This window comes from Lissotriton vulgaris, chromosome 3_1, assembly GCF_964263255.1.
Source record: "Lissotriton vulgaris chromosome 3_1, aLisVul1.2, whole genome shotgun sequence".
In the NCBI taxonomy this organism is placed as follows: Eukaryota; Metazoa; Chordata; class Amphibia; order Caudata; family Salamandridae; genus Lissotriton; species Lissotriton vulgaris.
Genome location: NC_141689.1, coordinates 298,894,556 through 298,910,970, shown reverse-complemented (window position 1 = coordinate 298,910,970; position 16,415 = coordinate 298,894,556).

Sequence of the window (16,415 nt, the reverse complement as noted above, 5' to 3'; positions counted from 1 at the left end):
ATCTAGTTATATCCCCAAGACAGGAGTAAAGATCTGTAGAAGGGTGATCCTGCTGACTTAGTGATACAACAAGCTGGGTGTCATCAGCATAGGTCAGGAGCTTAATACCATATGGGGTGACAATCTTTTCAAGGGGGGACATGTACACATTAAAAAGCGTAGGGCTCAAAGAAGAGCCCTGAGGGACGCCACAGTGTACAGGAGTTATTTTAGAGATGAAATTACCATCTGCCACTTGAAATGAGCGGTTATGTAAAAAGGGTTTGAGCCAGGACAGGACCAGCCCTGAGATACCCAGATTCTCGAGCCGGTGGACCAGTGTAAGATGATACACGGTGTCGAAGGCCGCACTCAGATCCAGGAGGATCACTGCCACTGATCCCCCTGAGTCTATGATCTTTCTGGCCTCTTCCACAACCGCAATCATTACGTCTCCGTGCTCTGGCCAGGGCGGAAGACCGTCTGTGAGGGTTTAAGTAGATCGTTTGTTTCAAGGTAGTCAGATAACTGACGGTGAATGTATTTTTCTGCTACCTTGCTGATGCCTGGTAAAAGGGAGATTGGCCGAAAGTTGTTCAGTTCCAGGGGGTCCAGATTGGGTTTTTTGATCAGTGCTTTAACAACGGCCCTTTTCCAACTTGGGGGTACAGTGCCGAGCGAGAGGTTAATCACATTTGCCATGGGTGCGAGAACAACGGGGGGCACTAATTTTAAGATGTTCAAAGGGGCAGGGTCTAACGGCGACCCGCTTTTAATTGATTGAAAGATGGAGGAAAGGGAGTCTTTTGTTATAGGAACAAACATATCCAGATTGGGCTCGGGTTGCTGTGACGTTAAACTAGGCGAACCTCGTAAGTCAGGGATGCCAGTAGTGTTGTGCAGGGGGAGATGTTTCAAGATTTTTGGGATCTTTGAGTCAAAGAACTCGGCTAGCTCATTACAGCGACTATCCGAGGGATCTACGGGGCAAGGGGGGTCAGGGGTTCTTAAAAGCTTTTTTGCAATTTGGAATGATACCTCAAGAGTTTTGTTTTGTAGATAACCTCACAATCCTTGCTTTTCTTCCTTTCACATTCGTACCAAAGAGCATTTAAACCAGTGACTTATGATCTGTATCAAAATCTGCCTGCCGCACACATGATTATGACATTTTTGTATGGCCTACAGCACGCCAAAGGTTCCATCTCTATAATCAAGTAGTGAAGCTTGGTGTACTTCAAGATTTGTGAGGGAAAACCAAATAGTGATCTCTTCTTTTCCATTTCTCTAGGTGAGTACTGTCCTTAGACCATGGTTGATTTGGGTCAACCATCAAACAACACAAAAATGCATGGACGTGTGGTTTTGAAGCCTTAGCAGAAATTAAATGGCTCTTTTCTCCCAGTTAAAAGTCTGCTGACACTGCAAAGCCTATTGAAAGCGTTTACTCCTTCTCAACATGTTATTCATAGGTTTGACTCTTGAAGCATAACCTGTGACAAACCAGGAGTAAAATGCACTCATTCCTAGAAACTATTTCAACCCACCCTTCCCAATCAGTGGAGCTGCGTCAACAATGGCTCGGACCAGCCCAGTCCTTGATAAAATTCCATCACACAAGATAATATGGCCCAAATATTACACCTTGGATGTGTCTTATGTTTCAGGATCACTCTTGCTCTTGGAGAATGGCCAACAATTGATTCAATATCTAATCATGCTCAAAACATTCTGTGACATAGATTAGAATTTCCTCCTGAAAGATAGCTACTTCATTGGTCCCTTTAAATATGTGAAGCACCATTCGGTGAACTACGGATACTGCCCAGGCCAACTTGAAGGACATCCCACAATACAAACAAGCATTTACAATGCAACTGTCTCGCCTTTGTAAAAGTTAGAGCTATTGGCATTGTAAATGACAATTTTTTTATTTATGTGTTGGTTTTGAAAACCGATAAATAAATGGCATTGTCATTTACAATGGCAATAGCTGAGCAGTAGAAAGTAGTAGTTAGTACAGAGTGAGTAGTAGACTAATAGAGAGTAGAGTTGTAGAGAGTTGAGTAGTAGTGAGTTGTAGGCAGTAATGGAGTGAGTAGTATAGATTAGAGAGTAGTATTGAGTGAGTAGGAGATAGTGTGTAGGAGATAGCAAGTAGTAGAGAGTATTAGATAGTAATAGAGGGTAGTAGAGTGAGTAGTAGATATTTTTAGTAGAGTGAGTAGTAGAGAATGAGTAGTAAAATTGAGTAGAGATTAGAGCGCAGTAGTTAGTGAGTACTAGAGAGTACTAGAGTGTAGTAGAGAGTAGTAGAGTAGTAGAGAGTGAATAGCAGATAGTGGATAGAGTAATTGAGTGATTTGTGAGTAGAGTGAGTAGTAGATAGTAGTTTGAGTGTGTAGTAGAGACTGAGTAGTAGAGAGTGAATAGAGAGGAGTAGAGTGTAAGTGGCAGAGAGTGTAGTAGAGAATGAGTAGTAGTTAGTAAAGTGTACTAGAGAGTAGTTACTCCCGTAGGCGCCACTAGAACATTACTGAAATGCAGAAAAATTGAAAGGTGTGAAAATATTGTTAAGGGGAGTGTGATTTCTTTCAAGAGCCTCTCATGGCTGCTTTCTGTGCCATTTTCTGCCTGAGCAGCTTCCCAGTGACTAAAGCTGCAATGAAGCAGAACTGCTCCCGAACTAGGGCACAATCAGGTCAGGTCAGCACACCCTGGCACCGTTACAACTCCCACCATCTCGTTACCAATGCATGACCACCTACTCCCGGAGCGCGAAGAATAAGCCACAGGTCCCATTCCTCACACTTCCTTTACCACACGCACCAGAAATCCCCGATGGCTGCGCTACACCAACCTGACTGCAAGAAGCCCCGGTCTCCTGATGCAGAGTACCAAACGCAACTACGTCCCGCCCCCAGTTAGGCAACCGAAAAAGCTTTCACTAAACCTGGTCTGCTCACAAGCAGATCCATTCCCCCAACTTCTGATGATGTTTTACAAAAATATGTAAGCACGGGGACCAGGTCGACAGAATCCCAAATGCAAACACCCCTACACCCCATCTAATCAGTTTAAACCTTCTTAAAAAGAATTTGGAGCGACTGCAGCGGCCAACCTTTCCCTGCGCATTCAGCGTGTTGCATAACATCAACCCCGCTGCCTTCTGTGGGGCTGGCATCACCTCTGCTCCATTCTTCGGCGAGCCAGTTTCTCATTGGCTGACCTCCCCACTCCCCCCCCCCCTGCCGAGCCCACACGGGACCCTGTACAGTGGCAGCCCCCCTCTCTCTCTCTCTCTTCACGCAGCCTCCCTCCCTCCTTCCCTGCCCGATTCATCGCAGGCACAGCTGCGCCTGGGTATCTGCGCAGGGGAAACATCACTGGGGGCCACTTTGCAATGATTTTGTTGAGTTCGGGACTAGCTGGATTAAGGGACGGTTCGTAAGGACCCCCTGCAGCTGCGAGGAAGTTTCATCAAGGGGTCATTATAGTTTGAACCATAGTCTGTCAATACCAATCGAGGGAGACTACAGAAAAAGTTCCCGCCGGGCCGCCGCGCTGCCTGCGACGACCCGGAAGCGGTTGGGCAGCCGGCCAATTGCAGCGCAGCCCCAACCGGAAGTCCCGCCCCCATCGTGGCACGAGAGAAAAGCCACTGTCCGAGGAGCCCCGAGGGCTCCTGATCGAGTCCCGGTCCCGAGATGGGGGACCGGGTGAAGAACGGCCGGGCGCATGGGGAAGGCGGGGCTCTCATGTGGTGAGAGAGCCCCGCAAAGCGCTACCGCCGCCCGAGAGCCAGAACCGCCGCCGAGCACCGCCAGAACAGGTGAGTGTGTTGAGGGAGAGGAGGGGTGAGTGGGGGTGGGGTGAGTGGGGGTGGGGTGTGCGCGTGTCTGTTGTAGTGTGTCTGTGCGTGCGTGTGTCTGTGCGTGCGTGTGTCTGTCTGCGCGTGTGTCTGTTTAAGGGGGGGGTGCGTGTGTGTGTGTATGCAGTGTGTGTATGTGCGCATGCGTGCGTGAGCCTTTCTTTAAGGGGGTGCGTGTGTGTGTATGCAGTGTGTGTATGTGCGCATGCGTGCGGGAGCCTTTCTATGCATGGGAATATCAGGCACGGCGACGCGACGTGCGCGCTCACGAGCTACAATCTCCAGGAGGACAAGCTCGTCACAGTCTGCAGTCCACATTCCCCGGAAAGTGACAACATTAGTTGTCTCCCTAGACAGCAAAGATTCGCTTTGCTTTCGTCTAGGCGAGACCTAAAAAGGAGTACAATGTTTGGATCAGGGTTACATTTCAGCTAGCAATTAGCAGAGACAAGATCAATTGCAGTGAACCACTTTGCCCCTGCTATCATGGACAACAAATTTGTTATTTTGGGTAGAGGGTGTGAGTCAACCCAAATCTTGTTAAGAAGGTCAACACAAGTCTCACCTCATCATTACATGTGTGTGCTACTAGCAAAAGTGACAACCACAGTGATGATTTAACTGGTTCTGTGATCGCACACAGCATATTTATCTTTTTTCAAATTTTCCCTGGCATTGACCAGGGCTGACTTCAGTTTGTGTTTGACCTGACTTGTTTCCCACCTTTATCCTGATTTTGGGTCTTACATTTTTCATTTTACCTAGGCCACCAAAAGCCATTATAGGGTAATTGCTCATTATGTTTTCCATTAAATCTTCACTTCTAGATACCTTGGACCTATTCCTTGCTACTAATTCTCAAAACCATGACAAAACGACAATGGAATCATCCAAGTATTTTGAGTCCTTTAACTGATGCATAACCTTTACAATGCATTCCTTTAAATTCTAGAACATCTTCAACCCTCTTTAACAGTTCAATCCTTTGTCTTTTGAAAGATATAGAAGCCTATTCAAGTGGTTCTAGACCACAATCACCTTGTGCATACTAAAATGGTCCTAGAGTTGACTAACAGGTGAAGAGTTTTATCTCTGACCAAAACATCAATGTAGGGATCCCCACACTTCACACAACCCTGATCAATGACAAGCACCATTTCACACAGTCCTTCATATGAATTCTTCTCTTCAGAAGCACTGGAAAGTTCTTCAGGGACACTGGCTACCCTTGTACATAACCTTTCCCACAATTTGTTACACTATGCTTATAGGTTACATTTTTTGTGGTACATGGCTTACCCCCTTTCCCTTGGGATGTGTGCCATCTCCTGAGACAAACACTGGCCTCTTGTTCTTTTCCTTGACTTTGACAAGAACTGCCACCACCGGTTCTGCCAGATTATCTTCCAACTCTCTTGTAGATACTTGTGACATCTCCGTACTCTGGGCCATCTTAATGGTCCCCTCTAATGAGGAATTATACTTGTAGAGAAGCTTCTGACAGATGCTTTTGTCAACACAGTAGCTAATAAACACACCTGGTCTGTTAAGTTCTCAAATTGGCGTTCTGCAACCTTTCTGTGTACACAAGTAATGTAAGTGGTGACATCTTCACCAACCTTCTAAACTCTTCCTTCTTGAATAATATGTGCCTCTATACCTCCAGACTTGGCTGAATGTCAAATTGACTTTGGAGCTTCTTTACTACTTTCCGATACTCATCTTCCACTTCACCCTCATTCAAGACTACGTAAGCATCAGCTTAAAAATTAACCTCCCTTCAAAGTCTAATGCAAGCAGAAATAAGATTTGCTTTCTTTCCCAGCTTAAATCTAGATGCCCCTCTCGTACCCAGATATGTTTCGAAAATGCAAACTAGTTTCCATTTAAAGAGTGGGTTTTCTAGTGTCTCTTAGAAACCTGATGGTGAATTGGCAGCATGATTTGTGTATTAGGCCAAATAAGTGACAGTGAAGAGAGTTTCACCCAAACTATTAAAGTTTTATTTAATGCAAAAAGAAAATGTCTGACAAAAAACGCTGGCAAAACTACCTTAAAAACTGTTTGCACGCCCAGATTATTTTTTTTTAATTTAAAGTGTGAGTATCTGTAATGATGGCTCTTACTCCAGATTCATTACCATGTACTTTATTGGCAACTCCGCTCATAACACATCACCGACGATGTCTACATGTTCACATTCCCCCATCAACTGTCCCTCCCTGGAACCCCACCCTTCATTCCTATTCTAAGAACACTTCAACATTCTTAACTAAGAATACTACAACACAACACATCTTCCCCTTAACAATAATAAATGAGCAAAAGAAAACTATATACAACATAATGGTCTACAACACAACACAACACATCTTCCCCCTTAACAATAATAATAATGAGCAAAGGGAAACTATATACAACATAATGGTCTGCAAGAAGAAAATAAAATAAAAATGAAAATAAACAAAACTAAACAAACATATGGTCTTTTGGTCTGTGAGGAGTATTCTTCCAAATCTTCCCAGTTCATGTCCTATACAATTATCTTCTTCAGTTCTCACTTCATCTTCCACTACGTCTTCCCACAACCAATCCTAGAACATAGCTGTAGCTCCCCCAACATCCTCCTCTTCCGTTTTTTAACATTTTTACATTTAGCTATTCGACTCATAAGCCATACCCAACCATCACAAAGTCTAACAGAGTTCTTTAGACACTCCACAACTCTTACATAGCTTAGAAAATACACTTCCTCCTTTGCCACTTTTCCCCACTTCTTAGTCTTTATCCAATCACCTACTTCAAGTTCTTCTACCCTTGTCACATTCTTTTTGTCAAAGTTCTTTTTGCACACTTGCTGTGCTTTTATAATATTTCCCTTAACTCTTTCCGGTGACCATTCTACATGTTTTGTACTATCCATCCATCCTATGTTGTCTCTCGTTACCGGTTCCCTACCTCTCATCGTCACAAATGGTCTCAAGCCAGTGAGAGAAGGTGTGAGGCGATAACCCCACATCAATTTCTCTATCTCAACTTCCCAATGTGTAATTCCATTCTTTTTTATAAACTCCTCTTCCTTTGCTACGGTAAAAAGTGTGCCATTGTCACTAATAATTCTTTTAGGCAACCCTTCTCTCAAAAATACACCACTAAGAAGGTCTTTCACCGTTTCTGCACAAGCTTTGTTGACCAATTCTAAATCAACCCATTTGCTAAAGTAATCTATTAAAACTATAATAAACCTACTCTCTCCATTCCTGCTCTGGACTGGACCAACAAAATCAATGGCAATCAAATCCCAAACCATCTCAGGACATTTTACAGGTGACAATGGTGTTAAACTTTTATCCGAATCAGCACACACCTTGCGCTCCCTCACCACACTTTCCACCTCAACATCTACACCTGGCCACCAATATGAACTTTTTACTCTCTTCTTTGTCTTAACCACTCCAAAATGTCCTTCATGACATAAACCTACTACTATTTTCCTTAAAGTTCTGGGTGGTATGACTATTCCTCCTCTGTAAACAAAACCAGATTCTACACTCAACTCACTTTTCACTTCCCAAAAGCACCTATCTTCTTCTGCATCCGGTTTCCTTTCACTCCAACCTTCTAAAATCTTCCCTGTTATTTCCTCCATCACCTCATCTTTTCCATAATGCAGAAGCCATTTTTTTTATCAATTGACTCCTCAAACTCTTCCTCCACTACAGCAATTTGATACTCATCCCACTCACTCCTAGGTACTTCCTTAATCGGTAAGGGCATACTACTCAAACAGTCCGCAATTTTATTTAGTACACCAAGAACATATTCAATCCTGTAATTGTAATCCTGCAATCTCATTGGAAGTCTTTCTACTCTTGCCGATGCTCTAATCATACCGTTCGTAGTCAACAAATTCACCAATGGTTTATGATCTGTTCTTACATCGAACTCATTTCCCCATAAATACACTCCGAAATGTTCCATTCCCCCTCACACAATCAAGGGTCTCCCTTTCTATTACAGAATAAAGTTCTTCTGCTGGTGTCAAACTCCTTGATGCAAATCCAATAACTACCTCTCTCTCTCCTCCTTCATTTTTTGTCAAAACCACACCCATCCATACCGATGACACAAACCTCTCAATTATTCCTGATGTTTTCAACCTTATTAATTCCTTTTCCAATTCATTCCTTCCTGTAAACGTGATGTTTCTGACTTTATCATTTACAGGAACAGCATTCTCTTCCAATTTTATCTCATGTTTGAATTCACCCAAAACTTTAACTTGCTCTTTTGCATTCGGATTTAGTATAATATCCAAGCTTGCCTGATCTTTCCATCCTAAAACACTCGGTCCATATTCCGCAACATACATTCTTCCCTCTGCTACTCTCCCTTTAAACACAAATTTCACATCTCTACACCCCACCATATGAATGCTTTTCCCAGTGAATCCTCTTGGATTTATGTCACTTTTCATTAGATCAACACCAATACCCTTCTCAAATTTTTCCTTCCACATATCCAGATTAACTATAGTATACGGCGATCCTGAATCTGCCACTAATATCACTTTTCCCCCCGCCACTTCAATTTCACATTTGGGTTTACTTCTTCCTTTACTTTTTACATCCAAAATAAAATCTCTTATCATAAAAATGTCATCGTCTTCATCTGAATCGTCTTCTTTAACTTGTTTCCTCAACTCATCTTCTTCCTTTGTCTCATACTTTACCCTTGTATTTTTATCTCTTCTATAACCAACTCTTGCATAATGACCAATGAAACCGCATACTGTACATTTTTGATCTCTTGCTCTACATGCTTGGCTGTTCGCCAAATGTGTATAACTTCCACACCTAAAACATGCTAAATTAGTTGTGCTTCCTCTTCTATATTCATTTTTTGTTACTTGAAAATATTCCTTCTTCGTCTTTTCTTCATCAAATTTATCTCTCTTCTCTGCTCCAACGCTGCTTGCTCTTATAGTTTTCCTCACAACACATACTTCTTCTCTATCTTTCCCTTTCTCTTCTTCCAGGGCTGCTTTTGCACAACTGACTTATACTTCAGCCTTTCTTACTACGGCTAGCACATTATTCAGTGTTCCATCTCCCATGGTCCATAATCTTTCTTGCACCCTTTTATTGTTTGTGAGCATAATGACTTGATCTCTTATCCAAATCTACATTTCTCTGCCATTCTTTTCAAAACGCTCAAATAATCATCAATCTTCTCATCCTGTTCTTGCTTCCTCCTGAAAAACTTGTATCTGTCAATTGCCACACATACCGTTGGTGCATAATATCTCTCTAAATCGTCCAACGCATTTTTATATACATCCATTTCATCTTCACCTCTTTCCTTCTTTTGCATCCGCACATATTGCCTGATTCCTTCTGGTCCTAAGGAATGTAGCAAAATCCCTTTTTTAATTTCCGGTGTCATTTCTTCATTTTTGATAGTGAATATGTAATTATTGAAATATACTTTCCATTCTTGCCATCTTATGTTTGGTTCTCCAGGTTCTGTTAAAAATGGTATTGGTGGCGTTAATGTGAACGTTTGCGCCGCACACATTTTCTCTTTTAGAAAGTATTTATTACGCTTTTAATGAACTTTCCTTCTTTGTTAGTGTTTGTTCTTCCTTTTCTTTTTCTTCCTTTATTTCTACTTTTATTATCCTTTTTGTTGCAATTCCATTCTTCAAAAGCAATTTTTACACATTAGAACTGCTTTTCCGATCCTTTACAATCGTTTCCTACTTTAAAACGAATACGAGTCTTCCCAACTCGTTAAAATGGCCGCCGACGTGAAGACGTCACACGCTAGCCAATCAGCGTGTGCGCATTCCCTTCCTTTAACATGCGTCACAATCACAAAGACGCTGCCTCTGCCGCTGCTGCGTGCAGTGTCTGAATCACCTTCCTCGCGCCTTTCGCTGCTTCTGCTGCTGCACGCAATAACCTCCTTCCACGTGCCTCTCAGCTGACACCTTACGCGCTGACACCTCACGCGCTGCTTCACACTGGTAACACGTTATTTTTTCCTTCTTTTTTTTTTAAAGAATAGCCATTCACTGCTCACTTGAATACTCCGTCGTTTCGCTCACCTCCGTCTTTAGTCAATTTCACTCCTCCGTTCCTCTTTTCAATTTTCCTCGTCTTCCGTATGTATCTTCCTTTCATTTCACTTCAGGTTTCTTTTTTTAAACTCTGTGGGTCCACGCAGAGTTGCCCGATCCTCCGTCGCCAAAATTGTAATGATGGCTCTTACTCCAGATTCATTACCATGTACTTTATTGGCAACTCCGCTCATAACACATCACCGACGATGTCTACATGTACACATTCCCCCATCAACTGTCCCTCCCTGGAACCCCACACATGCATTCCTATTCTAAGAACACTTCAACATTCTTAACTAAGAATACTACAACACAACAGTATCACAGAGACAACAGTGATCCAACAAAGTACCAATAATACCACAATAATGAGACCGTTGTGAAAAGTCGAATGGGAAACCTCCCAAAAGTGTGCTTATCACTGTGACACTCTAGACTATAATGAGTCTGTTTCTTTATCTTTACAATCCCAATTTGGCAGGCACCTGAGTTAATCCAAATGTTGGTCACGTCAGTCATCTACTGGCAAAAGGTATGGGTATCACCGAGATGTGCATCTAAAAGTACAACTTATTGGGCTTGGAGTGAGAATCACCATAATGTGACTGCTGGTTCCTGACAAACTAAAGGCCAATATATGTCTGGCTTGGTTAGCGCATCACTGTGCTATACCTGCAGCATTTCATCAGTGTTCTGCTTTCTTTCTCACGGAGCCTAGCAACTGCCATCAAGCTTGGCAACCCATTTCTGCATGATGATAGAAGTGTCTCTTTTCCACATTGCCTAGCAACCACAGATACACAGGTGTGAACTATGGTGGTCTGCCACTCTGCATTGTGTCGTCTTTGGCCTGTGGTTTGGAATGCATGTGCGTTCCACTGTAACTAGATTGATAGTTCAAATAAATAGGGAAAACTTCACCTGAATACATCGACATACTTGGACTATACACAAGATTTCACAAGGATGAACCCTCGCAGGTCCTTGTGCACCGCTGGCCAGAACTCATTTGCAATCAAACAGATTCAAGACCTCTTCTCAGGGCAGCACTGCTCAGCAAACTCGTCACAAGAATTCTTATAGAATGAACAGCTATAGAAGACAGGAACATTGGAGGTACTGTAGATTTCAGTCAACAACTACACAGAGACTAGCCACCCAGATGCACGCAGGCAGAAGGTAACCCTTCTCAACATTAGACCCAACATTAGTTAGCAGAGTTGCAAATAATTAATCTGGACAACATCAAAACTGATTTCCAGATCAAGGACAAGCTAAAGGGGTTTATTACAAAATCCCAAAATCAAGTGGTACAGAGTAAAATTTAAAATGCCACGTAGTCTCAAATGCAGAATACGTAGTCAGAAATCAGAATTGTTTTGATTCTCAAATGAACAGCAACGTTTTAAGGGATCAAGGAACACCTCTAGTGGAATGGAAAGTGTCAAAAATCATCAGAAATCGAACTCCCCTCGCCCCCCAGAATCAAGGGGTTTGTAAACACAATGGTTTGCATAGAAAATTAGCTAGACCACAAATTCAGCATAGGATGATCCCCTGTATCATTTCTTTGACAAATATGAAAAAAACATGTGAATAACATAATACGTTAACACTATCCCATGTTCTAAGAAAGAGGCAAGCATCTTTGATGTCACGTTATCATAAGAAGTTCAAATATGATGCAATGTTTCTAAATGATGGACTATACACCAGCCGAAGAGAGCTAAGCTCACAAACAGATCTACAGCAGAAAGACCTTAGGCACTTGCAACAGTTAGGAACACTAGAAAGTCCATTCACAATACATGCACATTAGGACAATTACTATTATATCAGCTTGTCTTTACTCTGCGGAGCTCGTGGGGAGAAAAGATAAGCAGGGGAATGAGATTGGAAGGGGAAAGAGCAGGAATGAAATAAACAGCATCCATGTAACCTAATATTGCAATATTGTGCAAATGTGCCACAACTAAATTACATTGATAAACACACTTTTGCACATCATATTAAACTTGTTCCAACTGCAATATTATGAATTCAACATTTGTGTCTCAAATTCATCACAAAAACCATTACTTTTAATATTAACACAAACCTAGGACTAATTTAAAAGTATTACCACCAACATTACTTAACCATTCACCAACCTTACTAAAACCCTTCCCTAACTAACTAAACCATGAACCTACAATTTCCCAGAAGCCAGGTTTTTCAAACGATTTTTAATTTCATATGCAAGATTAGTTAAATTAGCATTGATTGAATTAATAGCCCTACTTTTATCTGCTGTGAATGTACAACACCTCTTAGCCTTTATTACCTTACAAACTCCACCCACTTTCACCAAAAGAATAGCCAGTGCTAAATGATTCTGCATTGCCATGGCTCTAATACCTTTACTTAATTCAATGACCCTGCCGTATCTGCTGCAAGCATAGACAGACGTCTAATTTTCACATAATTCATTGTCACAACTGCAGAAGGAAATATAGCACCTAACATAGCTAGAACTACTTGTCAAAAACGTTGTTTCTCCCTTCTAATGCTATGTTCATGTTCACTAGCTATTTCATTCATGTGATGAACTTCAGGAAAAACTAAAGCCAAGTAATAGGACCCAACTCAGTTGAAATAAGCAGCCTTAACACATGCATAATAAGTTCACCATAAAATTGGCTTTCCACCCTGCAAATAGTTTCCACTTACTTCATAAGTTCTACCACACTCACTGTGTCCTACAAATGCAGGGCTTCCTCCCTTCAAAGGACTCTGCCTTACCATACACAACTCACCTCTTCATTCTTGATCCATTCTCAATCTAGGATCCAAACTTGACAAGCTGAATTTATCCTCCTCCATCTGCTCTGAGGCAGCATTCTGTTCCTCCCAATTTTTCACAATCTTTACTGCTCTCTCATTATATTCTCCAATGAAATTATGCTCCTCACTACTCAAAATATACACATAACCTTGTTTACTAGTTTCAGTTTCATACTTGTTTTGTTCAATCACTCTAAAAAATTCATTGAATTTAATTTATCATCAGGGGAGATTACATCGCTGTGGGTGAACAAACGAAGTTCCGGCATCTTAGTCGACAGTGTTTTTTTTTTTTTTTACATTTCTTCACAACCATCGGTTAAGACGCCTGAACTTCATTTGTTTACCCACGGAGATGCAATCTTGCCTGATGTAGGGCTTTGCTTGCCCGAATTGCATGATTTATCCAAGTCTTGTGTTGTTATGATATATATCAAGATGACTCCTAGAATTTGACGATTGATCAACTATGATAATTGAATAAATTCAAAATGAAAACCGACCAGAGTTTCAACTTTTGATTAACATTGGATTACTCCACTTTGAGATATTTGGCTGTGCATTCAGAGGACTTTACCCCTGGGGTGATGCTTTTTTCTATTTTAAGTTACGCTTTTCGATCAGTAAGCGATACCCTGTTCGCATGCACAAAGTTGATTTACCTCGCAAAATAATTTTTTAATAATTTTTTCTCCAATTTTTGGACTATCCAGGAGTGTGTGCACCACCCTGCTCACACTTTCTAAAAGTGGCATTTCTAAAATAGTAATGTTAAATCCAATTTTACTAGTAAATGCCAAGTCAAAGTGTCAGTACACTGCACACAAAGGCCCTACAATGGTGGCCTGAGACACAGTTAAGGGGCTACCTATGTGGGTGGCACAGTCTGTGCTGCTGGCCCACGAGTAGCATTTAATTTATAGGCCATGGGTACATGTAGTGCACCTTACTAGGGACTTATAGGTAAATTACATATGCCATTTGAATATGAGCCAATGTTACCATGTTTATGGAAGAGAGGACAAGCACTTTAGTATTCGTTAGCAAATGGGAAGTGCGCAGAGTCCTAAAGTCAGCAAAAACGAGTACAGAAAAATAGGAGGCAGGCAAAAAGTTGGGGGAAGATCACCATTAGGCTGTCAGGTCTAACACCCATTCTGTCTACATACTCCTGAATCAATTTATTATAAATATTATCTTTAAAACCACAAACTGAATTTCCTCTATATACTGGCAGATCATATTTAGTTTGTTTCTAATTGAAATAAACTTAACATGATTTAAAACGTATCCAACTGAGTAAGTAAGCACAACACCCTCCCCACTAAAACTATTAACCTTATTAATATCAACTCTAAACTTACAATTTAACAGTATTTTCTGTACTCCATCTTCTTGGGGAGACAGAAATTAATCATGATACTTTAAATAATTTAAAGGGTGCAAAAACGTTCTTTAAAACAATGATAGACTTCTCATTTTCATCTTTTTTTTAAAAAACTGTAATCCACTTGCTTTTTTACACTGAAGATACTGCGCAAAATCCTTCCATTCATCCCATTCTTCAGGAAAACGGTGGTTGGTGCACTTATATTATCGAGGATCGACTACTGTAATGCCCTTTATCTAGGCGTTGGAGTGAAACAACTCCGCAAACTCCAGTCACTCCAAAACGCTGCATCTCGAGTGCTGTATGGACTATCCCAGCATCACTCCACCTCGGCCAGCATTAAACAACTTCATTGGCTCCCTGTGAAACGTCGGGTGGAGTTTAAAGTTTTATGTCTCATACATAAAGCTCTCTATGGTGGCGGGGCAGAAGATGTAAATCATTATTTCCTTGTTACATTCCGTCTCGCTGCTTAAGGTCAATGGACACCGGGCTGGTCCTTCCTCCCAAGATGAAAAGAGTCAGTTCGGGAGGCAAATGTTTCTCATTCTTGGCAGCCAAAGTATGGAACTCACTCCCCGCGTCGCTTCGACTTCAGCCTTCTCGTACCATCTTCAGAAAAGCTATTAAAACCAGGCTTTTTATACAATGCTAATGTCAGCGCAGATCCCCGATCACTCTACTTAGTGCTAACACGTCTCGGCATCATGTGCTTTACAAATATCCTCAGTCAGTCAATAAAAATTAAAAATAGTTTCTGTTCATTTCAGTTTGTCTCAATCTTCTTTCATGTTCAACAACTGTCTTTAATTCCTTTCATCTCAAGTGTCTTTCATTAATTCAAGGTGGTTTTTCTGTTACAAATTCACTTTCTGATTTACTCTCAAACTTTTGACTCACTAATTTATAACTTTCCAGAGCTGTTTCATCTTCTCCTGAGATTGTAGCTAGATACACCCATTCAGGTGAAGCATACTTTCGATTTGATAATCTTCTCCTCATTGATCTTTTGGCCACTGGTGATTAACTTCCACTAGTTTCTGTGTCTATCTGTCTCTCAGGTTTCTCTTTTGGTTGCTTTGAAACTGGACTTCAGGAATATCAGGTTAAACTTCACAACTTTATTTTGCTCCTTTTCTTCACCAGTTTCAAATTCTGTACCCCTCTCTGGGTCCATACTGCGAACATTAGCTTAGCGTAGAACTTGACTTTCAACTTGACTCTGTGGACTTATGTTTGTTTCATCAGTTGCTTCTTCCACTGCTTCTGCCACTCTTACTCTCTTTGTATGAGCAGTGTGGATTCACTGCAGCACTAGCCCATTTCAGCATAGTGTTCGTTGTCAGAATCACTTAGAATGGTCTGCACTACCCTTCCCCAGGCAGCTCTTTCTGATATGCTTTCAGACAACTATCCAGTCGCCTAGGTTCAGATTGTGACATGGAATGTCCTTTTTCTTCTGTTGACACATTATAATGATGAGAAACAGATTTCACTATACCAGCCAGGCCTTTGCAGTAATATAGCATGATGTCATTAGTTACTGAAGCTATAGCAACTGAAATATCATATGCAAGTCACATTGCTCTTCCTATGGTGAGTTCATGGGACGATAAACCAGGCTTGCATCAGGAGTACTACTCACCAAACCAAGAAGTATAATAATAATAATCTTTATTGAACATTGGTCGCAGCCATAAAAAAGACAACGTTAAAATGAAATAAAACATTAGCAACAAGCTCACTTGTTGAAACATAACACCATGTGCAAAATTTGCAAATTAACAATGCAACCATTAATCACTTCCCCATCAATTAAATTACCCAATACTGTATTTTACATTCCAGCCCCTCTGATTGTTGACACAAAATTGAAACAAAAAGAAAACACTATTACAATTGGGCCAATTCATCAGGGTCAGCTTGTAGCTTGGAGTGTACAAAATCAATCCCCTACGTATTCAGTGGAAGAGCATCAGGCCATTTCAAACCAGTTGAAGCACAACCTTTCACTAGTTTAGTCTTGAGAGTTTCAGTAGCCCTCTCAACCACTCTTAAAGATTATAGACGATAACTACAATGCATGATTTCAAATACTGTGCAGATTATTTGCGAAACCTCATTTTTATAATGGTAGAGCGATCTGTCTCAATAGAAGTTAGAAAACAAAATCATGGTTTTAACTACTAATTCCCTCCACAACAATTTGGCAACAATAAGCCTGTCTG